The sequence below is a fragment of the Lolium rigidum genome, chromosome 1 (assembly GCF_022539505.1).
Source record: "Lolium rigidum isolate FL_2022 chromosome 1, APGP_CSIRO_Lrig_0.1, whole genome shotgun sequence".
Lineage (NCBI taxonomy): Eukaryota > Viridiplantae > Streptophyta > Magnoliopsida > Poales > Poaceae > Lolium > Lolium rigidum.
The window spans coordinates 215,436,238-215,463,542 of NC_061508.1; positions in this window are offsets into that span (position 1 = coordinate 215,436,238).

Genomic DNA, 27,305 nt, shown 5'->3' on the forward strand with positions numbered 1-27,305 from the left:
GAGCCTATCTTGGATAGCGCGTCAGCCGCCTCGTTGTTTGCTCGCGGCACATGATGGAATTCGCAGCCATCGAAGAAGCCGGCCAGCTACTGGACGTGGAAGCGGTATGAGGCCATGTTGGCGTCCTTCGCGTCCCAGTCGCCGGATGCTTGTTTTATGACCAAGTCGGAGTCGCCGAAGCAAAGAATGCGACGCACGCCTATCTCCTTGGCCAGCTTCAGCCCGTGGATGAGCGTCTCGTACTCTGCCACATTGTTTGATGCGGCGAAGTGGATCTGCAGGACGTAGTCCAGCCGATCTCCCTTGGGAGAGGTGACGACGATGCCGGCTCCCAAGCCGTTTCGCATCTTCGAGTCGTCGAAGTGCAGCTTCCAATGTGTGGAGTCAGGCACATGCGGCAAGTATTGCATCTCGGCCCAGTCGAAGAAGAAGTCCGCGAGGATCTGCGACATGATGGCCGTGCGCGGCTTGTAGAGGATGGTGTGGGCAGCTAGCTCCAGGGCCCACTTGGCAACCCGGCCATTGGCGTCTTTGTTGCCGATGATTTCCGCCAAGGGTGTTGTGGCCACCACCTTGATGGGGTGCTCCTGGAAGTAGTGCTTGAGCTTCTTGGCCGCCATGTACACGCCGTAGGTGAACTTTTGGTAGTGGGGGTAGTTTTGCTTTGACTGGGACAACACCTCGCTGAGGTAGTAGACTGGGCGCTGGACCGACTGCTCCTTGCCGGCTTCCTTGCGCTCCACCACCAGGACGACGCTAACCACACGATTGGTGGCAGCGATGTATAACAGCATCGGCTCCATTGAAGCCGGTGATGCGAGGATGGGCGCGGTCGAGAGCACGCGCTTCAAGTCATGGAAGGCTTCATCCGCCTGCGGTGACCAGACGAATTTGTCCGATTTCTTCAGCAGCTGGTACAGGGGCAGTGCCTTCTCCCCCAGCCGGCTGACAAAGCGGCTCAAGGAGGCCAGGCATCCGGTGAACTTCTAGACGTCCTTGAGGCACTGCGGCAGCTCCATCTTCTCAATGGCACTGATCTTCTCCGGGTTGGCTTCGATTCCTCGTTGAGAGACGAGGTAGCCCAGGAGTTGGCCGGCTGGCACGCCGAACGTGCATTTGGCCGGGTTGAGCTTCATCCGGAATCTTCGCAGATTGGTGAAGGTTTCTCTCAGGTCATCAAGGAGGGTAGGCATCTCCTTGGTTTTTACAACGACATCATCCACATATGCGTGAACATTTACGCCGATTTGATCCCGCAAACACTTTTGCATGCACCTTTGGTAGGTGGCGCCTGCATTTTTCAAGCCGAATGGCATAGTCGTGTAGCAGTAAGCCCCATACGGGGTAATGAACGAAGTCTTTATTTGATCAGCCGGATTCAAAGGAATCGGTGGTAGCCTCGAATAGGCATCTAAAAAGACAACAGTTCACAGCTGGCAGTCGAGTCTATGACTTGATCTATGCGCGGCAGGGGGAAGGGGTCCTTCGGGCACGCCTTATTGAGGCTGGTGTAGTCGATACACATGCGCCAGGAGCCGTTCTTCTTCAAAACCAGAATCGGGTTCGCCAACCAGTCCGGGTGCAGCACTTCCATGATGAAGCCGGTTGCGATCTTTCTTCGGCGAAGCGCCTGAGGGGCTGCTTCACCGGCTTGGCTTCAGGCCTGACGTGGAGGTGGTGCTCAGCCAACTCCCTCGGCACACCCGGCATGTCCCTTGGAGACCATGCAAAGATGTCCCGATTCTCACGGAGGAAGCCGGGTGAGCTCGCCTTCCTATTTGCTGCTCAAGCTGGCACCGATGGTGACGTACTTGTCCGGCTGCGCCGGGTCGAGCAGGATCTTCTTGGTGTTGTTGGCAGGCTGGAAGTGAGTCGTCCCAGCCGGGTTGCCTACAGCCGGCATGTCCGACTGCGCAGCCTTGGCCAAGGCGACAACATCGTGGATGAGCTGCTTCTCGGTGGCGATGACCAGCGTCTGGGCCATCTTGGAGCTCTGCGTGGCACGGTCCATGGAGCGGCGGTAGTCGCCGGCTACGGTGATGACCCCTTTTGGGCCAGGTAGCTTCATCTTCAGGTACCCATAGTGGGGCACCGCCATGAACTTGGTCAGGGCCGGCCTACCCAGGAGCGCGTGGTAGGGACTGACGAGGTCCACCACCTCGAACTCGATCCTTTCGGTGCGGAAGTGATCCGGCTTCCCGAACATCACCTCTAGCGTGATCCGGCCAATCGGCGGGCAGCAGTGGCCTGGCACGATGCCATGGAAGACGGTGGGGGTGGGGCGCAACTCGGCCTCCTGGATGCCCAGCTTGCGGGCGGTGTCGCGGTAGAGGATGTTGATGCTGCTGCCCCCATCGATGAGGACGCACGAGAAGCGCACGCTGCGCCGGGTTGTGCCGATGGTGGGGTCGAGGACCATGGTGTAGCTGCCCGGCTTCGGCAGGACAGCCAGTATATCGCGACTATCAAATGTGATGGCCTGCTCTGACCAGTTTAGGTACTGGGGGACCGGCGGTATGACCGCGTTGACCTCGAGGGAACGGCTCTGCTGGCTCGTCCTGTCCTCGGGCTCGGAGGTGAAGATGATGTAGGTAGCATCCTCGGGCAGGTACCTGCCATCGTGCACTTGGTTAGCCTCGTGGTGCTCGAGGTTGGCGTTCTCTGCGCCGGCTTGGCCACCCGGCCCGCCGGATGGAGGACGCGGGGGTGGAGGTGGGAGCGGTTCGCCGCTTGTCAGCCGCTTCATGAAGTGGCAGTCGCGGGTGGTGTGGTTGGAGGGGTTCTTGCCGCTGTGGTACTTGCACGGCGAGTCGAGCATTTGCTCAAAGGTGTACTTCGGCTTCCAGGGCCGGTCTTGCTTCTGGCGCCGGCTGCCGCCAGCCGCCGCATGGTCCGACACGGCTGCCACATGGGCGGAACCGTACCGGCGGTCCGGCTGGTCGCTGTGTCGCTTGCCGCGGTAGTTGTCCCGCCGGCTGCCATGCGAGCCGCCCTCGGCCGGCTTGTGCTCGGCCGGCTTGTTGTTGTCCCGCCTGGCTGGGGCCGGTGACAAGGTATTAACTTGTCAATGCCTACAAGTAGTAGACTAGGGTTTCGTTGGATGTAGAGGGCAAGTAGATCTCGAAGGTTTCAGCCGAAAAGTACTCGACGATGTAAAAACTAAGGTTTATGAGACAATGATTCGATCCTTTCTTTGTCCCTCGACTCCCCCTTATATAGGAGGTGGAGCCGAGGGGTTCGTGATACACAAGTTTACAGAGTCCGGGAGGGTTTCTAACCCGTCCCGCAAGATTACAAACGACGACTCCTATTACAACTCTAACCTTCCTTAATAGTATCTTGGGCTTCCGAATCTTCTTATTCTTCGGGTCGTGGGCCTTCAGTAAACCCCGGGTACCATCTTCGGCAGGCCCATTGGGTATGCCTATGTCAGTAACCCCCGAGATTTTGCTTGAATCACAGAGTCAAGGAAAATCTCCACCTTTATATTTTCTCAATAGCTCTAAACTTTACCATATATCTTTGCATACGAATTTCTATATTGTACAGGGATAATGGTAATTGGGGCTAGTTCATCTGACGGATCAGGTACTAGTTAACTGCTCTAGTGGCAATCCGCAAAAACCTACTTCAAGATCACGTCCCTGGACATGATCTCGGGATACTAGTGTAAACTTCGACGAAGTGCCGCTTAAGGTCTTACCATTCTGTCGAGTCCCGGTCATATTTTATCGGGTACCTAACGCGTCCGTTAGGATTTTTCTTCGTATCCGTTGATACGGAAAAAGTAGCAAACCGACGTCGGAGACGGCGCCACGCCGCACAGAACGGATCTGGGGTCTTACCTTCACAAATTTTGCGGCATTCAGAGATTTATTCGCAACTTTGGCGCTCTGAGAATATATTGTCAAGTGCTTATTCGGCTGTTGGAATAGCACATTTTATTGAGTCAACGGATGACTTATATTGCTCTCCCGATGGGAGTATATGCATAGTTATTTGTATAACTCGAAATATACTCACTTCCTCTTTCTTTTTTTTATATAATTTCATCGGGTACGCGAACAGCGTTCCCGATGGGAGTAGCCCCCGAGGCTACAGTCAAGAACTTGTGCTTGAGTGTAGGCTCCACGCCTTATGTCGCTATATTTTTGTCCTGTCGCATAATTTTTCAAATCTATCGGGTGCGCGAACAGCGCTCCCGATGGGAGTAGCCCCCGAGGCTATGAGCAAATACTTGTATTTGATCATAGAATCTCGCCATTTCTATTTTGACTTTCTCAACTTCTTCATTTTTTCCAAAGTAGCCCCCGAGCATTTGGGCAAAAACTTGTATTTGTTCAAAAGCTCTCGAAACAATCTTATGTTGTCGCCGTTCTTGCAAAGCTTCCTAGCCGAGATTTTCTTTTACCAAGGTGACATCACTGCTGATGACAGCCACGACCAATGTATCGGGAAAACGCGAGAACTGCTATCTCTCTGCCTTGTGGACCCAGAAGTCCTGTCAATTTGACACGTTGTGCAAGTGGGGGACACACGTCCTTCCTGGCGCACGTACTGTAGCTGCTGCACTTTCTTATCTATATGAAATTACGGTTTACCCCTTGTCCACGTGTACACCATCAGTCCCGTACTCTCTCGATCCAACGGCGCGACGGTTCACCGTACCTCTATTTAAGGTCATCGTCTTCCTCCTCTAATCCTTTCGCTCACGCCGCATCTCTGTTGCTCCGCTGCAAAAATCCTCCATTGCTCTCCCTGCTTCAAGCGCTCAAACACATTCACACCCTTCGCCGCCAAGCCCGTTGATGCCGCCTCGCATCCGTTTGACTAGGCACAGTACGCCAGAGTTGAAGATGGCGACAACGGATCTGGGAAGCTCCGAGTGGGAGAGATCCAAGATCTCTGCCCAAGACATCAATATGTTGAAGAAGATGGGATTCAGCAAGAAGGAGAACTCGCTCCAGTTCCCCAAGGAGGAGAGCTACCCAAGGCCTCCAATCGATTATCGGGTCAGTTTCGTTGACCACCTCATCCAAGGCCTTTCTCCCCCAATCCACGAGTTTCTCCGCGGTCTCCTTTTTGTCTATGGGCTTCAGCTGCATCAGCTGACGCCCAATTCCATCCTCCACGTGTCGATTTTTATCACACTGTGTGAGTGCTTCCTCGGGGTCCAACCTAATTGGGCTCTGTGGAAGCGTATCTTATGCCTCCGCCGTAATGGCTCCCACAACGTCGCCTACAATATTGGCGGCGTTGTTATTTGTGTTCGTTCTGACGTCGAATATTTCGACGTCAAATTCCCCGACTCCGTCCAAGGTTGGCGGAAGAAGTGGTTATATATCCATGAAGAAAGCTCCAATCCTGTGGAGGAAAATATCGCCCCTTTTGACGGAGAGGCCAAAATCCTTCGCCGCCGTTCCTGGGATGCTGAAGCTACTGAAGATGAGAAGTTGGCGACAGAAGCGCTGATGACTCGCATCCACGAGCTCCAGAACACTCGCGGCAAGGAGCTTTCGGGTATTGAGATTACTGCCTACTTCCTTAGGACTAGAGTGCAGCCTCTCCAGGCTCGCAAAAATCCCTTCTGGAAGTATGCTGGTGAAAAAGATGTCGACAGGCTTTCAAAAGATCTTCCTTTGAAGGATTTTGAAAAGCTTATCCGCAAAATCTCATCGCTCAACAAGAAGGATCCGGTTCCATCCTCTTGCCGCATTACGCCATACAGTAGCGCCAATCCTCTTCCCGAGGTAATTTTTCTTTTTAAGTGCTATATTGTCTATTCGAACTTTATTATTTGTCGACTGCTATCTTGTTAACGCCTTTTTGTCGACACCTTTTCTTTATCTCAGAACCACCCCGTCCTTGCTTCTCTTCCTCCTCTTCCTGAAGGTGGAGAAGTTGAAGACCGTACTGTTGTCGATGATGACAACCAAGGCACCTCGCGCCCTGCCAGTGAAGTTGCGGGTTCTCACAAATCCGCGGCTTCTGCTGAATCTGAAGCCACTGCTTCAACACACTCCTCCTCCTCCGCTTCCCCAAAGAACAAGAGGAAAAGGAGTGAAGTCAAAGATTCCGGCACCTCCAATGCCGAAGAAACCGATCCTTCGGATAGGAAGGCAGCTTTCAATCCATACACCGATGCCCTCGTCAGCTCGTAAGTTACTCCGTACTTCTTACTTCTTTGCTCTTTAATGTTTTGCTTCTTACACTGTCGCCATTTTTATTGTAGTGATGACGAGGAAGAAGAACAACCTATTGACGCGGCTGCTCGAACGAGTACATCGCGTACTTTAATTGTGTCCGAAACTCAGCGTGATGAGGATGAAACTTCGCCTCCTCAGCAAAACGTTGAGCATTCGCCTCCACCTGCAAGCCCCCGTGCCCCTTCGCCGAAAAGGGCAAGGGTCGAGCCATCCAAGGAACCCATCCTGTTCCCTGGCCACTCTTCGACACCTTCATTAGATGACGTGAGTGTTTCAACCTTTTATTTTTTGTTCATGTTCCGAGCTTTTCATCTCTTCTTTGTTTCTTGCAATATGTCGTCTAATCGAGACTAGCTATATTGACTTCTTCTTCTTCTGGTCCTTTCTTCAGCCTTTAATGAAGGAATTTATCCGTCTCGGTACCCAATTCGTCGGGTATCGTGATCACACCAAAAAGCTAGAAGGTACTATCTTCATCCGCCTCCTTTGTTGCATGCACTCCACTATTTTGTCATAAATATTTGATTGTCGCTTATTTTACCAGGAGAACTTGCGGAAGCCAATAAACGTGCTAATGCTCTTGCTACCAAGTTGGAGCAGAGCGAAAAGGCCCGTAAGAAAGCTGAAGCCGATGCTGTCGCTGTCGAAGATCTTCGAAAAAGACTTCATGACGCGGAAAATTCTCTGAGCGAGAATATACAACATCAATCTGCTCGAGAGATAGAGATCCTCAGTCGCCTGGAGTCGTAGTGTCGACGTTTTGTTAGTAAGTACTTTGATCCCTGCTGTTTTTCTCGAGTTACTTCACATTTTCCGAACATGTTATTTACGAGCTATCCTTTGTTTTGTCTTCAGGGAGAACTCATCAAGACTATGAGGTGGATGGTCCTGTAGGCGACGAGCTACTCGACGCGCTAACTCTTCTTGAAATTCATGGGGATGAAGCACGCAAAGGCCTTGCTGACGCTGAAGCAGGTCTGTCGAAGCTTTTCCCCTATTTCTTCCTGAAGAAAGAGGAGCCCAACACCTTCGTCGCTCTTGCCAAGGCGTTCAATGTGCCAGAAGATCTTGGGCTTAAACTTCGCCAAGAGGGCCTGAAGATTGGCGTTGAAGGCACCATTGCGCTGATTGCGGATAGCCAACAAAACGTCGACTGGACCAAAGTTGGCGACATAAGGGAGATGGAAACGAAGGAATGGCAATCTCTGATTAAAGCTGCCAAGCCTCCCTCCAAACCAATTCTTTCCTTCCTTGGTGTTAAACCAACTTCTACTCCAAGCACATCCAAGCCGGAGGTCAAGTAGACCACCCTGTCCTTTTTTTTAGTTTTTTCTGTCCTTTGACGTTGTCGCCCTAGTTAATTTTAGCGACAGCTGCTTCACTAGTCCATTAGGGACCCTTCTTTTGTAATAGCAATGTGTATACTTCGAGAATGAATGGAAATCTATCTTTGCTTGATGATTGATATCGAATCTTTTATTTCCAGTTGATTTTTGACAACTATACTGCAACTCGTCATCCTTCCGATGTTTTACCTGCGTCATCCCGTTCGAAGAAGGCTCCTGTTGCTGTCGAACGTGTTGAAAATTCTTCGAGTAAAAATTCAGGGGAAGACTTGGAAGAACTTCGCCAACAACTCCAGTCTTTGAAGAAACAATTACATATGATAATGGAGCAGTCTCGAAAATCATCCGAGAGGGAGAAAACTGCACTTCAACAGGCCCAAGATGCCATAGCTGCCAAGGAAACCGCTGTTTCTGAAGCTGAAAAAGCGACCACTCGAGAGAATTTTATGCTTGATATGATGAATGAAGCCAGTGCAGATATGTCAGGTATGTTTCAAACCAGTACTCCTTCTGTTTCCTTGCTGTCTCTTTTTTTTGAAATTTTTATGCTGTCGCCAAATAGGTTCCTTTCTCGACGCCGCTGCTGAAGACGAAATGGTAAATACGAGGACAAATCTCCTTGTTAACCTTTCTCTTGACCACGGTTCTCTTTTCTGGGCCACTCCAGAACGTACCCGACAGATTGTCAGGTTTCAAGACCGCGCCTGTCAGGTTCGCGATTTCCTTGATGTCTGCACCAAAACACTGACCCTGGTTTACAAGACACTATTTCCTCGGAACGAGGCGCCCGATAATCTTCTTGGTTTATTGGAGAAATTTCAAGATGCTCCTCGTATCCATCACTTTGTGCGAGCTCAACTTTCTGCCGGTACCAGGTTTGCTATGATGATGATCAAAATCTGCTATCCCAAGTTTGACATGAGCCAGATTGTTACCAAGTGTTTAGCCAAGATGGCGAAAAGAAAAAGGGATGTTAGCAAGCTTGAGGATCATGTGACTCATGTTGCCGAAGATATGATGGATGAACTTCTTCGGATGGATGCTGATTTTTTCGTAAGGGGTAGTTACGCTGAACATAGTACTCGTGCTTCAAATACTGGACGGATGACCATAGATAATATACTGAGCCGCCATTGATACTTTTTCTTCTAACTTGTCGAGTTTTTTCAGGAATTGCGTCTTGTATGTTGTACACATATTCTATATTGTAAAGTTAGTGAACATTTTTATTTTTCCTCCTCAAGCCCCCGAGTGTTTCGGTGGTAAATCTCTTTATTTGTGTATGCGAGGTTATGAACCAAGGCACCCAAATTCTTATTGAATATACTATATTTGCGGGTACTAGCCCCCGAGTGTTTTGTTCTTGATTGCTATTTTGTACTTTCTTTTTATCTGGCGAGGTATTTAATACCAAGGCGAGATATTTTTGCCAGTTATATTTATCTATATTGTATATATACTTGTAATTTCAAGGCGTAAGCCCCCGAGCACGTCGAAGAAGAAGGTGTGTATCTCCACTATTTTTATTATATTGCAGCACCGCGAGCCCGCCTCATTAAAAACCTTTCCCGGCCCCACTCGGTGCCCCGAAAAAGGAAAATAGTGCGTCTGAAAACTCGCGGGCATTTCAGTACATTGTAGTTTTACAAGGAGGACTATATTTCGACACTAAGCGTAAAAACGCCGTAGTTGTGCCACGTTCCAGGGGTTCTTCTCGAGATTCCCTGTCTTCTTGTCCTTGATCCTGTACGCTCCTCCTTCGATGACTTCTGTGATGATGTAAGGGCCAAGCCATGGCGACTCGAGTTTTTCAGTACGCTCCTGGTTGAGTCGTAAAACTAAGTCCCCAACCTGAAAGGATCTTGGTCGTAGACGTCGACTGTGGTAGTTTTTCAGGTCTTGCTGGTATTTAGTGACTCGTGACAGTACTTCGTCTCTGGCTTCGTCCAATGCATCGACATCATCTTCCAATGCCTTTCTAGAGGCCTCCTCATCATACTCCGTGACTCTCGGGGAATCATGCTCTATTTCTATCGGCAGTACTGCCTCTGCTCCATGGACCAGAAAGAACGGGGTCTCCTGTGTCGCCGTATTTGGTGTTGTTCGGATACTCCATAGCACACTTGGCAGCTCCTCTGGCCAAGTGTGTCGAGCTTTTTCTAGTGGCCCTAACAAACGCTTCTTGATGCCGTTGCATATGATACCATTGGCTTTCTCGACTTGACCATTGGTTTGAGGGTGTGCCACTGACGCAAAGTGCAATTTTATGCCTACCTCTGCACAGTACGCCTTGAATTCCTTGGATGTGAAGTTACTGCCATTGTCCGTGACGATGCTATGAGGTACTCCAAACCAAAAAACAATGCTCTTCACGAATTTTATTGCTGACGCTGCATCTGGTGAATTTATCGGCTTTGCTTCTATCCACTTGGTGAATTTATCGACAGCGACGAGCATGTACTTATATCCTCCTGGCGAGGCTTTGTGCAAATTTCCCACCATGTCGAGACCCCACTGAGCAAAGGGCCAGGATAAGGGTATTGGCATGAGTTCTGCTGCCGGAGAGTGAGGCTTTGCAGCAAATCTTTGACACGCGTCACAAGTTCGCACTATCTCCTTTGCATCCTCGATTGCTGTCAACCAGTAAAATCCAGCTCGAAAAACTTTGGCTGCAATAGCTCGGCTGCTCGCGTGATGACCACATACTCCTTCGTGTACGTCCTTTAGGATTATCCTTCCTTCTTCGGGTGTGTGATACGTCTCCGATGTATCGATAATTTCTTATGTTCCATGCCACATTATTGATGATATCTACATGTTTTATACATACTTTATGTCATATTTATGCATTTTCCGGCACTAACCTATTAACGAGATGCCGAAGAGCCGATTCTGTCGTTTTCTGCTGTTTTTGGTTTCAGAAATCCTACAAAGGAAATATTCTCGGAATTGGACGAAATCAACGCCCAGGGTCCTATTTTGCCACGAAGCTTCCAGAAGACCGAAGAGAAGACGAAGTGGGGCCACGAGGCGGCGACACAACAAGGCGGCGCGGCCCAAGCCCTGGCCGCGCCGGCCTACTGTGTGGGCCCCTCGTGACGCCCTTTGACCTGCCCTTCCGCCTACTTAAAGCCTCCGTCGTGAAACCCCCAGTACCGAGAGCCACGATACGGAAAACCTTACAGAGACGCCGCCGCCAATCCCATCTCGGGGGATTCAGGAGATCGCCTCCGGCACCCTGCCGGAGAGGGGAATCATCTCCCAGAGGACTCTTCACCGCCATGGTCGCCTCCGGAGTGATGAGTGAGTAGTTCACCCCTGGACTATAGGTCCATAGCAGTAGCAAGATGGTCGTCTTCTCCTTATGTGCTTCATTGTTGGATCTTGTGAGCTGCCTAACATGATCAAGATCATCTATCTGTAATGCTATATGTTGTGTTTGTCGGGATCCGATGGATAGAGAATACTATGTTATGCTGATTATCAATCTATTACCTATGTGTTGTTTATGATCTTGCATGCTCTCCGTTATTAGTAGAGGCTACGGCCAAGTTTTTACTCTTAACTCCAAGAGGGAGTTTTTATGCTCGATAGTGGGTTCATGCCTCCATTAAATGCGGGACGAGTGACGGAAAGTTCTAAGATTGTGGATGTGCTCGTTGCCACTAGGGATAAAACATTGATGCTATGTCCGAGGATGTAGTTATTGATTACATTACGCACCATACTTAATGCAATTGTCCGTTGTTTGCAACTTAATACTGGAAGGGGTTCGGATGATAACTCTGAAGATGGACTTTTAGGCATAGATGCATGCTGGATAGCGGTCTATGTACTTTGTCGTAATGCCCAATTAAATCTCACTATACTTATCATATCATGTATGTGCATTGTCATGCCCTCTCTATTTGTCAATTTCCCGACTGTAGTTTGTTCACCCAACATGCTATTTATCTTATGGGAGAGACACCTCTAGTGAACTGTGGACCCCGGTCCATTCTTTTACATTGAATACAATCTACTGCAATACTTGTTCTACTCGTTTTCCGCAAACAATCATCATCCACACTATACATCTAATCCTTTGTTACAGCAAGCCGGTGAGATTGACAACCTCACCTGTTTCGTTGGGGCAAAGTACTTTGGTTGTGTTGTGCAGGTTCCACGTTGGCGCCGGAATCCCTGGTGTTGCGCCGCACTACATCTCGCCGCCATCAACCTTCAACGTGCTTCTTGACTCCTACTGGTTCGATAAACCTTGGTTTCTTACTGAGGGAAACTTGCTGTTGTACGCATCACACCTTCCACTTGGGGTTCCCAACGGGCGTGTGCTTTACGCGTCATCAAGCTAAATTTCTGGCGCCGTTGCCGGGGAGATCAAGACACGCTGCAAGGGGAGTCTCCACAATCCAATCTCTTTACTTTGTTTTTGTCTTGCTTTATTTTATTTACTACTTTGTTTGCTGCACCTAAATCAAAACACAAAAAAATTAGTTGCTATTTTTACTTTATTTACTGTCTTGTTCTCCATATCAAAAACACAAAAAAAATTAGTTACTTGCATTTACTTTATTTACTTTTTGTTTATTTCATCATGTTTCCTCCTAAGTTCACTCTAAAAGACATACCGGTAGGACGTGGGTCTATAATTGGGAGAGATAATATAGAAGATTTTTTCACTCATGTTAGTACCATTGAAGATTTTGAAGATAGACACTTGGTAGAACTTGCTCCTACTTATGAAATTGCTGTTGCTTCTTTAGTACACATGTTGGAAACTAAATTTGTTAATCTTAATCCTATAATCCAACACATGTTTTTCACACTCGGTGATATGGAAGAAGGGGAAAAGAAAGATTTTGTTTTAGAAACCCTTCTTAAAGAATTTGGTGGTGTAGCAAGAGAGGCTAGAAAGGTCTTTACTAAATACAATATGCTTGGCTCTTATACCAATTTTGTTAGTATCCTTAAAAATATGGATATGGAGAGTAAGTTACACTAATAATATTAATGATGGTGGGGAGATTAAGACAACAATACCTTGTAAGCTCCTGGGAATGAATGACGCTCTAGAAAATAACTATGGTTGGCTTGTCCCTGAAAATTTGTTTGACGAGGATAGCAAACCTAAGAATAATGAAAAGGGAGCCTCTGAAACTCACATAGATAAGATAAAATGCATAGTTGAGAAAACTCCCAACACCCCTGGTAATGATGTTGATGCTTCATCTCTCGATAACACTTGATACACACTTTCTGCGCCTAGCTGAAAGGCGTTAAAGAAAAGCGCTTATGGGAGACAACCCATGTTTTTACTACAGTACCTTTATTTTATATATGAGTCTTGGAAGTTGTTTAATACTGTAGCAACCTCTCCTTATCTTAGTTTTGTGCATTGTTGTGCCAAGTAAAGTCGTTGATAGTAAAGTTCATACTAGATTTGGATTACTGCGCAGAAACAGATATCTTTGCTGTCACGAATCTGGGCCTAATTCTCTGTAGGTAACTCAGAAAATTATGCCAATTTACGTGAGTGATCCTCAGATATGTACGCAACTTTCATTCAATTTGGGAATTTTCATTTGAGCAAGTCTGGTGCCACTTTAAAATTCGTCTTTACGAACTGTTCTGTTTTGACAGATTCTGCCTTTTATTTCGCATTGCCTCTTTTGCTATGTTGGATGAATTTCTTTGATCCATTAATGTCCAGTAGCTTTGTGCAATGTCCAGAAGTGTTAAGAATGATTATGTCACCTCTGAACATATAATTTTTTATTGTGCACTAACCCTCTAATGAGTTGTTTTGAGTTTGGTGTGGAGAAAGTTTTCAAGGATCAAGAGAGGAGGATGATACGATATGATCAAGGAGAGTGAAAGCTCTAAGCTTGGGGATGCCCCGGTGGTTCACCCCTGCATATTCTAAGAAGACTCAAGCGTCTAAGCTTGGGGATGCCCAAGGCATCCCCTTCTTCATCGACAACATTATCGAGTTCCTCCCTCGAAACTATATTTTTATTCCATCACATCTTATGTGCTTTGCTTGGAGCGTCGGTTTGTTTTTGTTTTTGTTTTTGTTTGAATAAAATGGATCCTAGCATTCATTGTGTGGGAGAGAGACACGCTCTGCTTTTGCATATGGACAAATATGTCCTTAGGCTTTACTCATAGTATTCATGGCGAAGGTTGAATCTTCTTCGTAAAATTGTTATATGGTTGGAATCGGGAAATGCTACATGTAGTAATTCTAAAATGTCTTGAATAATTTGATACTTGGCAATTGTTGTGCTCATGTTTAAGCTCTTGCATCATATACTTTGCACCTATTAATGAAGAAATACATAGAGCTTGCTAAAATTTGGTTTGCATATTTGGTCTCTCTAAAGTCTAGATAATTTCTAGTATTGAGTTTTGAACAACAAGGAAGACGGTGTAGAGTCTTATAATGTTTACAATATGTCTTTTATGTGAGTTTTGCTGCACCGGTTCATCCTTGTGTTTGTTTCAAATAACCTTGCTAGCCTAAACCTTGTATCGAGAGGGAATACTTCTCATGCATCCAAAATCCTTGAGCCAACCATTATGCCATTTGTGTCCAACATACCTACCTACTACATGGTATTTCTCCGCCATTCGAAAGTAAATTGCTTGAGTGCTACCTTTAAATTTCCATTATTCGCCTTTGCAATATATAGCTCATGGGACAAAATAGCCTTAAAAACTATTGTGGTATTGAATATGTACTTATGCACTTTATCTCTTATTAAGTTGTTTGTTGTGCGATAACCATGTTTCTGGGGACGCCATCAACTCTTTGTTGAATATCATGTGAGTTGCTATGCATGTTCGTCTTGTCTGAAGTAAGGGAGATTTACCACTCATTTAATGGTTAGAGCATGCATAATGTTAGAGAAGAACATTGGGCCGCTAACTAAAGCCATGATCCATGGTGGAAGTTTCAGTTTTGGACATATATCCTCAATCTCATATGAGAACATTAATTGTTGCTACATGCTTATGCATTAAAGAGGAGTCCATTATCTCGTTGTCTATGTTGTCCCGGTATGGATGTCTAAGTTGAGAATAATCAAAAGCGAGAAATCCAAATGCGAGCTTTCTCCTTAGACCTTTGTACGGAGCGGCATAGAGGTACCCCTTTGTGACACTTGGTTAAAACATGTGTATTGCGATGATAATCCTGGTAATCCGAGCTAATTAGGACAAGGTGCGGGCACTATTAGTATAATATGCATGAGGCTTGCAACTTGTAAGATATAATTTACATGATACATATGCTTTATTACTACCGTTGACAAAATTGTTTCATGTTTTCAAAACCAAAGCTCTAGCACAAATATAGCAATCGATGCTTTCCTCTTTGAAGGACCTTTCTTTTACTTTTATGTTGAGTCAGTTCACCTATTTCTCTCCACCTCAAGAAGCAAACACTTGTGTGAACTGTGCATTGATTCCTACATACTTGCATATTGCACTTGTTATATTACTTTACATTGACACTATCCATGAGATATACATGTTATAAGTTGAAAGCAACCGTTGAAACTTAATCTTTCTTTGTGTTGCTTCAATACCTTTACTTTGATTTATTGCTTTATGAGTCAACTCTTATGCAAGACTTATTGATGCTTGTCTTGAAGTACTGTTCATGAAAAGTCTTTGCTTTATGATTCATTTGTTTACTCATGTCATTACCATTGTTTTGATCGCTGCATTCATTACATATGCTTACAATAGTATGATCAAGGTTATGATGGCATGTCACTCCAGAAATTATCTTTGTTATCGTTTACCTGCTCGGGACGAGCAGGAACTAAGCTTGGGGATGCTGATACGTCTCCGACATATCAATAATTTCTTATGTTCCATGCCACATTATTGATGATATCTTTATGTTTTATACATACTTTATGTCATATTTATGCATTTTCCGGCACTAACCTACTAACGAGATGCCGAAGAGCCAGTTGTTGTTTTCTGCTGTTTTTGGTTTCAGAAATCCTACAAAGGAAATATTCTCGGAATTGGACGAAATCAACGCCCAGGGTCCTATTTTGCCACGAAGCTTCCAGAAGACCGAAGAGAAGACGAAGTGGGGCCACGAGGTGGCGACACACTAGGGCGGCGCGGCCCAAGCCCTGGCCGCGCCGGCCTACTGTGTGGGCCCCTCGTGACGCCCTTTGACCTGCCCTTCCGCCTACTTAAAGTCTCCGTCGTGAAACCCCCAGTACCGAGAGCCACGATACGGAAAACCTTACAGAGACGCCGCCGCCGCCAATCCCATCTCGGGGGATTCAGGAGATCGCCTCCGGCACCCTGCCGGAGAGGGGAATCATCTCCCGGAGGACTCTTCACCGCCATGGTCGCCTATGGAGTGATGAGTGAGTAGTTCACCCCTGGACTATGGGTCCATAGCAGTAGCTAGATGGTCGTCTTCTCCTTATGTGCTTCATTGTTGGATCTTGTGAGCTGCCTAACATGATCAAGATCATCTATCTGTAATGCTATATGTTGTGTTTGTCGGGATCCGATGGATAGAGAATACTATGTTATGTTGATTATCAATCTATTACCTATGTGTTGTTTTATGATCTTGCATGCTCTCCGTTATTAGTAGAGGCTCCGGCCAAGTTTTTACTCTTAACTCCAAGAGGGAGTATTTATGCTCGATAGTGGGTTCATGCCTCCATTAAATGCGGGACGGTGACGGAAAGTTCTAAGGTTGTGGATGTGCTTGTTGCCACTAGGGATAAAACATTGATGCTATGTCCGAGGATGTAGTTATTGATTACATTACGCACCATACTTAATGCAATTGTCCGTTGTTTGCAACTTAATACTGGAAGGGGTTCGGATGATAACCTGAAGGTGGACTTTTTAGGCATAGATGCATGCTGGATAGCGGTCTATGTACTTTGTCGTAATGCCCAATTAAATCTCACTATACTTATCATATCATGTATGTGCATTGTCATGCCCTCTCTATTTGTCAATTTCCTGACTGTAATTTGTTCACCCAACATGCTATTTATCTTATGGGAGAGACACGTCTAGTGAACTGTGGACCCCGGTCCATTCTTTTACATTGAATACAATCTACTGCAATACTTGTTCTACTGTTTTCTGCAAACAATCATCATCCACACTATACATCTAATCCTTTGTTACAGCAAGCCGGTGAGATTGACAACCTCACTCGTTTCGTTGGGGCAAAGTACTTTGGTTGTGTTGTGCAGGTTCCATGTTGGCGCCGGAATCCTCGGTGTTGCGCCGCACTACATCTCGCCGCCATCAACCTTCAACGTGCTTCTTGACTCCTACTGGTTCGATAAACCTTGGTTTCTTACTGAGGGAAACTTGCTGCTGTACGCATCACACCTTCCACTTGGGGTTCCCAACGGGCGTGTGCTTTACGCGTCATCAGTGTGACGCACCTTTGTAACACACCCGAAATACTTCATTTGTACAACTCCCCTTTGACCACTGTGAAAGCTTTGGATCGTCTAATAACTCGCCTTGCTTCAACTGGATCGTCGGGTATTGTTTTCCTTAGGATATATGATATGTACGCCTCCATCCATGGGATTTGCACCATCAGTACTAAATCCTGTTCCTCTTCTTCTTCCAATGTTTCTTTCGCGGCCCCCGAGGGTTTATCGTTCTTCTCCTTCTTTGTTGATTTCCTCGGCTTTGTGGATCTCTCTGTTATCTCCTCCCAGAACACGCCTGGAGGGATTGCGAGGCACTGTGACCCGATGTTTGCAAGAACGTCGGCTTCATCATTACTCAACCTGCTGATGTGGTTTACTTCGCATCCATCAAACAGCTTCTCCAGCTCGTTATACATTTCCTTGTACGCCACCATGCTATCATTGACTGCATCACATTGGTTCATGACTTGCTGAGCCACCAATTGTGAGTCGCCAAATATTTTTAATCGAGTTGCGCCGCAGGCTTTCGCCATCTTCATCCCATGTATAAGAGCTTCATATTCCGCCTCATTGTTAGATGCGTTTGGGAACGTCATCCGTAAGACATATTTCAATTTGTCGCCTTCAGGTGATATGAGTATCACGCCTGCTCCAGCTCCTTCTAACCTTTTGGACCCGTCAAAGTTCATAGTCCAGGTTCTCGATAAATCCGGAGGTCCTGTGTTTTGCAACTCCATCCACTCTGCGATGAAGTCTGGTAGAATTTGCGACTTTATTGCCTTTCTTTTTTCATACGTGATGTCCCGAGGAGAAAGTTCTATTCCCCAAAGGGAGACACGACATGTAGCTTCTGGATTGTTGAGTATATTGGATAAAGGCGCCTCGTTGACCACTATTATCGGATGCGCCGAAAAATAGTGCCGCAATTTTCTTGCGGTTGTGAATACTCCATATGCTAGTTTTTGATACTGCGGGTACCTCTGTTTTGAAGGCGATAATACTTCACTAATGAAATATACTGGCCTCTACACTCCATGGAGTTTTCCTTCTTCTTCTCTTTCGACAACTAGCGCCGTGCTGACCACCTGAGGTGTAGCCGCAATGTATAGCAGGAGGGGTTCCTTCTCTTTTGGCGCCACCAAGATTGGGGGTGTCGAGATTGCGCGTTTAAGATCCTCGAAAGCTCTATTTGCCTCTTCGTTCCATTGGAACTTATCTCCTTGCTTGATTAGGGCGTAGAACGGTAACACCTTTTCTCCCAGTCTGGCGACGAATCTGCTTAAAGCTGCGACTCGCCCAGTTAGCTGTTGTATTTCTTTCAACTTTGTTGGCTTCCTCATTGTTACGATAGCTTGGATTTTTTCGGGATTAGCTTCGATCCCTCTTGCTGAGACTAGGAACCCGAGGAGTTCTCCTGCAGGGACGCCGAAAGAACACTTCGTCGGATTCAACTTGAGACAAAATTTGTCGAGGTTTTCGAAAGTTTCCTTCAAGTCCTCGATTAATGTTGCCCCCTTTTTTGATGTTATGACGACATCATCAATGTACACTTGTACGTTTTTTCCAATCTATGTTGCTAAGCATTTCTGCATCATCCGCTGATATGTTGCTCCCGCGTTTTTCAGACCAAAAGGCATTGTTCTATAGCAAAACACGCCATAAGGTGTGATGAACGCTGTTTTGACCTCATCCTCTTCTTTCAATCTGATCTGGTTATAACCAGAGTAAGCATCCAGGAAGGAAAGACGTTCACATCATGCCGTGGAGTCGATAATTTGATCGATCCTTGGGAGGGGAAAGTGATCCTTTGGACGATGTTTGTTGAGACACGTAAAGTCGACACACATGCGAAGGACTTTAGTGTTTTTCTTCGGGACCAACACTGGGTTTGCGACCCACGTGGCCTCCGTATGCAGCTCCTTGATGAAACCAGCTTCTCTCAGTCGGTCAATCTCCGACAGCATAGCTTTGCGGTTTGGTTCCGAAAAAACCGCAAAGGTTGTTTGATTGGTCTCGCTATTGGATCCAAGTTTAGGTGGTGCTCGGCAAGTTCCTTGGGTACTCCTGGCATGTCAGCTGGACACCATGCAAAGATTTTCCAGTGCTCATGGAGGAACTCGACGAGCGCGGTTTCCTATGCGAGGTCCATGTTTGTTGCGATGGACGTCGTTTTCTTCGGATCTGTCGGGTGGATCTGTACTTCCTTAGAATCTTTGCATTGTTGAAGGTTGATTCTTTGTTGGGCCTCCCTACATCTGGCAGCACATCATAATCAGTCATGAGCCTTGACGCCGCGTACTCTGCCTGCATCCCGAAAGTTTCTGATAGTCGATGAAAATCTTTGTCACATTTATCGGCCAGCGCAAAGCTTCCTTTGACTGTGATTGGTCCCTTGGGCCCAGGCAACCTCCAAAGCAGGTATGTTTAATGTGGTACCGCCATAAACCTGGCATATGCTGGTCGTCCCAACAAAGCGTGATACTGCGACGGGAAATCTACAACTTCGAATTCCAACCTTTCTATCCTGTAATTTTCTCGGGTCCCAAACTGGACGTCGAGATTGATCCTCCCCAGTGGGTAAATTGGCTTCTCTGGTGTGATGCCGTGGAAACGTGTGTCGGTTGGTTTCAAATTTGCTAGGGGTATGTTCATCTTCCTTAGCGTATCTGCGTACATAAGGTTTAAACTGCCGCCGCAATCTATAAACACTCGAGATACGTCGAATCCTGCAATTACTGCTGGTAAAATAAGTGTTGATTGCCCTGGTCGAGGAACTTGCTGCGGGTGATCCGCTATTGTGAAGCCAATGTCTTGCCCTGACCAATTTAGGTACTCAACCGTTGGTGGAGGCATCTTCTCTGCCATAAACACTTGCCGCGAGATTACCTTCTGAGCCCTATTAGATGGCCTAGCTTTTTGAATCATCGAGACCGCACCATTATTGTTCGGATCGACATATGGAGGTGGTTGGGGTGCTGCCGCTATTCTGAGCTGATGTCGATTTTCGTCCGTGATCGCGGGAGGAGGTGGTAAGTGGATCTCACTCCTGGGCCCCTGGGGGTTTCTATTTGCTCGCTTGAGCATTGGCCATTCCCGCGACTCGCAACATTGCTCGAAAATTGCGACGGTCCTTCCGCGATGTCCTGACTGCCTTTTCCCGTTGCTATCGAGATAAAAATGCATCTGGCACGGCCCATTCATCATATCTTCGGGAGTTACAAAAGATCTCTGAAATCTTGACCCGCTATTTTGCTTGTTATCTCTATTGTCGCCTTGATGTGCATTACTTCTTTGGTAATCATCTCTATTGTTTCCTCCATTGTTTCCCCGAAAACCAGCCGATATTTGGCCAGGTGCATCGTAACTCGAGAATTGTCGAGGAAATCGGCGTCTATTTTGAAAATTTCGACTGCGGTCCTCCTCTGGGGACCTATGTCGTTTGTTATGTACCGCATCTTCACCATCTGCCCATCTCGTTTGCTATTTCCATTAATGCTCGATACTGTCCTTGGGTTTGTCCTTCCTAAGTCCTCCACGAAATCTCCTCGCCGAACTCCTGCTACAAACGCATCTATCGCTCTCTCGTCAGATATATTTTCTGCCGAGTTTTTGATGATGTTCCACCTTTGGATGTACTTCCTCATTGACTCATCATGCTTTTGTCGACATGACCTCAACTCCTGTAGTGTCGCAGGTTTCTTGCAGGTTGATCGGAAAATTTTGATAAACACATCCTCAAAACTCTCCCAGCTGTCGATGGACCCTGGGGGAAGCTTCTTTATCCACGATCTGGCGGCTCCGCTCAGATGTATTTGAATGCTCTGCATGGCTGTTGCTCTGGTTCCGCCTATCAATTTTACTGTCTCGAGGTAATCGACTAGCCAATCCTCGGGATCTTGCAAGCCATCGAATTTCTTGAAACTATCGGGTAGCTTGAATCCTGATGGAACTCGAGTTTTTCAGACCCGTCGTGTGAAACACGGGAGTCCACACATATCTTCTTCAGCAAGTTCTGGTGAATGCCGACGTTCCCTTCTTTCTTGTCGCGCTCTATCCACTTTGGCCTGAGTCGTTGTGTCTCTGGATCCACTCGCTCTCGGTGGATCTTGCACTGCTGCTGTAGGTCTCGGACTATTTTGCCTTGCAGTTCCTTCGGGAGGTGTAGCTGCGAACGCTGCTCCCATGGCTCCACATCCTGCCATGGCCATGTTATACAACGCTTCTCTTGGATCTCCTGGAGGTTGCCTGGACGCTAGGATGAAAGCTTGTGTCGCCATGTACCCCGCTTCCGGTGTTTTTGGGATAATATTCCCCCTCGTGTCGATTGACATGAAGGACATGTCGAGGTTTTGGATTAGAGTCTCTCTTTCAGCCTCCGGTATATTTTGCAACCGAGATCTTGCTCTCCTCCGAGCTTCTCTATGACTATCTCCCGAAGTTCCTGATTGTCGACTTAACTCCGCTCTTCGCCTGCTTGACGCGGAAGCTGCCTCCTTTCTTCTATTCAGAGCAGCCGTCTCTTTTTCCAATTCTCTTCCAGCTCGAGCAAGCCTGTATTGGTAGGCCTCCAATTCTTCGACCGTAGCAGTTGTTTCCATTGGTTCAGAACCATCCATAGCTCTTGCTTCTCTATCCCATGCTGCTTGTGGAAGTTGAATTCTAACACGTGGTGTAGGTGTTATCACCAGATTTTAGCGAAATCAGAAGATGGGCCGTGATTGAGATGGGCTTGGAGGATATGCACATAAAGTGTTTCTGAATCGGCCTCGTGCGAGAATTTGGGCTAGATGGCCCGTGTATCTGTACATTATGGTAGATCGCATTTTAGTTTAGAATTAAGAGATAGAGTTTGTTTCGTACACAGTTAGGTTTATTCCAAAGATAGAGAGTCCACGGACTATAAATATGTACCTAGGGTTATTGAGAAAGGAGGACGATCACGTTCACAACAAACACAATCTAGGCGCATCGCCACCCCTTGTTTCGAGGGTTTCTTCCGGGTAAGCGTCATACTGCCTAGATCGCATCTTGCGATCTAGGCAGTACCAGTTTATTCGTTGTTTTGTGTTGCTCGTACTGAAGCCTTGTTGATGGCGAGCAATACCGTTATCATAGGTGTTTTTGGGCTAGCATCGATACTTTCCTGATATTGTTTGCTTAGTTATGCGGCCCCTAAATATCTAGCTGCCTTTGCACCTATCTTGGGTGTAAGGGCAGCATCTTGCTTGGACTTTATTTAGTAGATTTGATCTGTTATGGTTGATCCTTGTTCTCCAAGGATTTGTTTGATATCCGCATGGTCGGGCCTTGCAAACGGGTTGAACGATCCAAGTAGTGCGTGAGGTATGGTTTGCCGATCCAAGAGGGGTTGTTCCGGGAATTGACTCGTGTTGGTTTTTAGGCCTCTTCTTGGATTAGTTTTCTGTTATCTTTCGTATCCGCCGGGCTCAACTACGTGTAGGATGTTCCAATTATGCGGTGAAAACCCTAGACCGTCGTAGATTGATTTAACTTGGTATTGATCAAGCAGGAACCCCATGTTATCGTAGATCCAATACGAACCATGGATGAATCGGCTCTTTAAGCTGATCCACAGGGTAACCTGAGAGCCGATCGAGACTCGGATTTAATGTTTACGTGTCTGCCATGCAGGAAATTAATCGAAGCAATCCATCACCTTCCTGACCAGGTATAGGTCAGGTGGCACGCCCTCGCAACAGCCAGGACGCGTGCCGGAGCATTGCGGGCCGTCGCCCGAGGGACCAGGACCCACCAGCAGTTCTGGGAGCCTCCCGGCTCTTCGTGTTGCTCGTCGCTGCTCGCCGGTGGGTTTTGGCAGGCAACAGTAGGCCCGACATATTTAGTGCCCAAGCCTCGCCTTAGGTCAGAGGGATCGACATATGGATTTCCCAATTCGTCGAAAGCCTCTGATGTCTCCTCCTGATTGCGACTTGTTTCTCCGATGGCATAGATCTGATGATATTTTGAGTTCTGAACTTCGCTTGGTTTGGTGACACCATCATAGAGATTGGTGAAGACCTTTCCAATAGAGATGGATTTGTCGATGAAGTCGAAGCTGTCGGTGTCGCTCGAATCATCGCTTATATCGGAGTCCGCGGATGACTCGAAGGACATGTCGCTGAAGATCTTGGCGAGTTTTTCGCTTGCCTTGGTGCCGATGAAGCGTGGCGACGAAATCTCCTCGTCACCTAACTCAATGGATGATGCTGAGCTTGAGAAGTCAAGATCAACCGCCGATAATCCCGATGAGATCGGAACTTCGAGACGATACGCTCCTTCTTTCTCGACGCGGAAGTGGAACTTTCCAAACGTCATCTCCATGGGCTCCTCCAGATACGCATATGCATCCAAACGGGAGGGCGGGTGAGGTACAAAATCAACTAGACCAGTTTCGATCTGTTTACCTCTGTCCATGATGTTGCTTGCCACCGATGAAGTCGACGATCTTGAGCGTGCCATCGAGATCAGCTCCTTGTCGCCTCTAGATCCCACAGACAGCCCCAATTGACAAGGTATTAACTTGTCAATGCCTACAAGTAGTAGACTAGGGTTTCGTTGGGTGTAGAGGGAAAGTAGATCTCGAAGGTTTCAGCCGAAAAGTACTCGACGATGTAAAAACTAAGGTTTATGAGACAATGATTCGATCCTTTCTTTGTCCCTCGACTCCCCCTTATATAGGAGGTGGAGCCGAGGGGTTCGTGATACACAAGTTTACGAGTCCGGGAGGGTTTCTAACCCGTCCCGCAAGATTACAAACGACGACTCCTATTACAACTCTAACCTTCCTTAATAGTATCTTGGGCTTCCGAATCTTCTTATTCTTCGGGTCGTGGGCCTTCAGTAAACCCCGGGTACCATCTTCGGCAGGCCCATTGGGTATGCCTATGTCAGCCGGCGAAATTTCAGCCGGAGCCTTGCCGGCTTCTTCAGCCAGCGCGTACTTGTCGGTGATGGCCATCAAGGCGGCCATCGACTTGGGGTCGCTGCGGCGTAACTTGTGCCACAGCATGGTGTTGGGCCGGCAGCCTCCCATGAAGAAGCTGATGGCCTGGATCTCGTGCACACCCTCGCAGGAGTTGCGCATTTCGCACCAGCGCGTCAGGTACGCGCGATCCGTCTCGTCCGGGCCCTGCTTGCACATCTCTAGTTGCTGGGGGCGACCCGGCCGGCGGTAGGTGCCGGTGAAGTTGCTGATGAAGGCCTCTTCAAAGTCCAGCCAGCCGTTGATGCTGCCGGCTGGGAGGTTGTTGAGCCAGGTGCGGGCGGAGCCGACCAGCATCAGGGGGAGTAGCGCACCGCCCAGCGCTTGTTGCCTCTGGCGATGCCGACTGCGGTGGAGTAATCCAGCAGCCAGTCCTCCGGCTTGGCAGTGCCGTCGTACTTGGGGGTGTCGCGCGGGAGCTAGAAGCCGTCGATCATGGGCTCGTTGGCGATGCGGGGCCCGAAGCACTTTGGGCCGGCTGGCCCTTCTTCTTCTTCCGCGATGCGGGATTCGACCAGCCGGTCGAGGCGATCTCGGGCGTCCGCCGGCTCGATGCGCGGGCCCAACCGGGAACGTGCTGGCTGGCGAGCGCCGCTTGCTTCTGGAGCCGGCCGGTGTTGGCGTCGGGGCTCGGAGTCCTGCTCATGGTTTCGGCTTGGTGGAGGCCGGCTGCGGCTGCTGCTGCCGCTCGGCTGGTGGCTCGGCCGGCTCGAGCTTGCGTGGGTAGCCCGGGAGTCACGGTGCCGGCTTGGTGCTGGGGAGGCGGACTCGGCCGTGTCCCTGGCACCTTCCCTGGCGTTGCCTGCGGCACCACGAGCGTGAGAAGCTCTGGGAGCGTTGGCGTACACCGGGGTCCTTCGACCGCCGATTGGCGGCCTTCGGCAGCCTCGGTCACCCGCGCTGTCTGGCGGCGTAAATCTTCGCCTTCGAGGCGGTGCAGCTCTTCTGCGGCGGCTTCGGCCGCGAGCATGTTCTTGTCGGGGGTGTTGTAGAGGGGCAGCTCTGTTGACGGAGCCGGCGCTTCCGCGCCGTCGCGGTCGAGCTCGGCGCCTAGGTCGCGGCCCCTGCGGCGGATCTGGCCGGCTCGGCTAGGACCGTCGCCGCCTAGAGTGAGGCCGTGGGCGCGGTTGTACTCGCGCTGGGTGATGTCCCACTGGCGCTTGGCAGCGGCCAGTTCTTCGGTCTGCTTGAGGAGGAGCTGGTGGTGCGCCTCCAAATCCGCCTCGATGGCGGTGGCGTTGCCGCTAGTCGTGAGCGGGGTGCTCAGTTTCGCCCGGACTTCTTCCAGCCGGGATGGTGGTGGTGGCGGCTTTGCGCCTGAGGCGGACGCGCCGGCTGCGGCGGGACGCTCTAGGTCCGGGCCACGGACGCGCGTTGACTTGGTAGGCTTCTTGTCGCCGGTTGCCATGACTTGCACGATGCAGGGGTCGGCGAGAGCGCTGCTGGTGCCGGCTCCTGAAGGAGGGCTTGCGCAGCGCAGCACCTGCCGCGGGTAGCGCGGCGGTGCGACGGTAGCGACGTAGACGTCGTGGACGCTGAAGGAGATGATGTTGCCGCCGGCAGGGAAGGGCCTGTCGGCGAAGCAGCCAGCGTTGTCGCTGACGTAGTCGAGGGAGCCGAATCTCCAGATCAAGCCTGAAGCGACCCGCTCGCCGGTGGTGATGGTGAGGCCCGTCCGGATGAAGACACCGGCCGCGGACGCTGAAGGCCCCACGGTGGGCGCCAAATGTCATGGTATCGTCACGGCATATGCCATAGGGTGGCTAATCGAAGTGGTTCCTAGTGGTCTCACGGCGGTATCCGGATGCGGGTATGGGCACGAGCGACACGGCGACGTACCCAGGTTCGAGGCCCTCCGATGGAGGTAACACCTCTACTCCTGCTATGAGTGTATATAGTAGTATCACAGTACAATGGTGCTCCTTGAGCTGTATCCGGCTGCTCGGGGAGGCTAAGGTAGACGAAGGTCTCTCTCCCTGAGTAGCGCTAAGACTAGAATGAAGTGAGAATCTTCGATCGTCCCCCGCACGAGAGGGGTAGTGCAGCTTATATAGACGCTGGCACTTTACATATGGGTCCCTAAGACCTAGTGGCCGACTGGCCGGCTTCGGCTTCTGCTCCTTCCCGAGGCATTGACGTCAGGAGCCGTTGAGGCCTCATGGCCTGTCCCATCCGCCTGCCGGAGTCAGCGGTATGGAGAGGAGGTGTCTCTGTCGCCATCATGCCCAGTAGCCGGTACGGACCGACGTACGCCATGATGGCCTGTCCGCCGCGTGGCACTATTGCTCCACAGTGCCCCGTGCTTTACGGGAGATGAGGTCAGCGTGGACCTGCGAACCCGGACCACCTACCTGGTTCCTTCTCTTGCAAGACTCGCCAGCCTCGAGTCGGTCCAGAGTGTAGACCCCAGTCGGATATGGCTTGTAGAAGCCGGCCCAGCCACAGCGCAGACGGCTGTAGCCAGTCAGGGTGGGCATTCGGTTTTAACCGAAATTTCGGTTCGGTTTTTGCGGTTTTTGAACAAATTCGGTTTTCAAAAATGGTAACCGAAATTGGCATGAAAATTTAGGAAACCGAAGATTCGGTTAACCGACAAATTCGGTTCGGTTTTCGGTTAAAACCGAATGAACCTACTCACTTGAACAAATAGTAGGCATCACCGAAGAAAGCAAGTAGTGATTGACATATCAACACAAAAAGCATCAACTACGCAAGAAATCGACAAATGAGCACCAATCGTGAAGGGATGCTATTTGGTAGGCTGCGGCACTCGTGGTACAGGTGTATCACTCGTGAGCGATTAAAAGGGGTAGCTAAGACTTCGAGCGACGTGTTCTATTATGCAGGCTTCACGCTATATTCAGAAAAAGCTAGTACATCAAAGACCAAAGTCATACATTGAATGAACGATTTTTGGAACATCAAACGCAATTGGGTTTCTATGGAATGATCGGTTTATGCACAAATTGATGGTAGATTACTCAATTCGGTCTATTCGGTCTTGTTCGGTTGGTGGGGCTGAAAACCGAATTCTACCAAATTTAATTCGGTTAGTATAAATGGAAACCGAAAAAATAGCGTTTAATGGAAAAAACCGAGATTTCGGTTAGTTCGGTTTCGGCTTCGGTTCGGTTTTCGGTTTCACGGTTTTTATGCCCACCCTGAGTAGCCAGGCCGACTAGGACTGATACGTCTCCGACGTATCGATAATTTCTTATGTTCTATGCCATATTATTGATGATACCTACATGTTTTATGCACACTTTATGTCATATTCGTGCATTTTCTGGAACTAACCTATTAA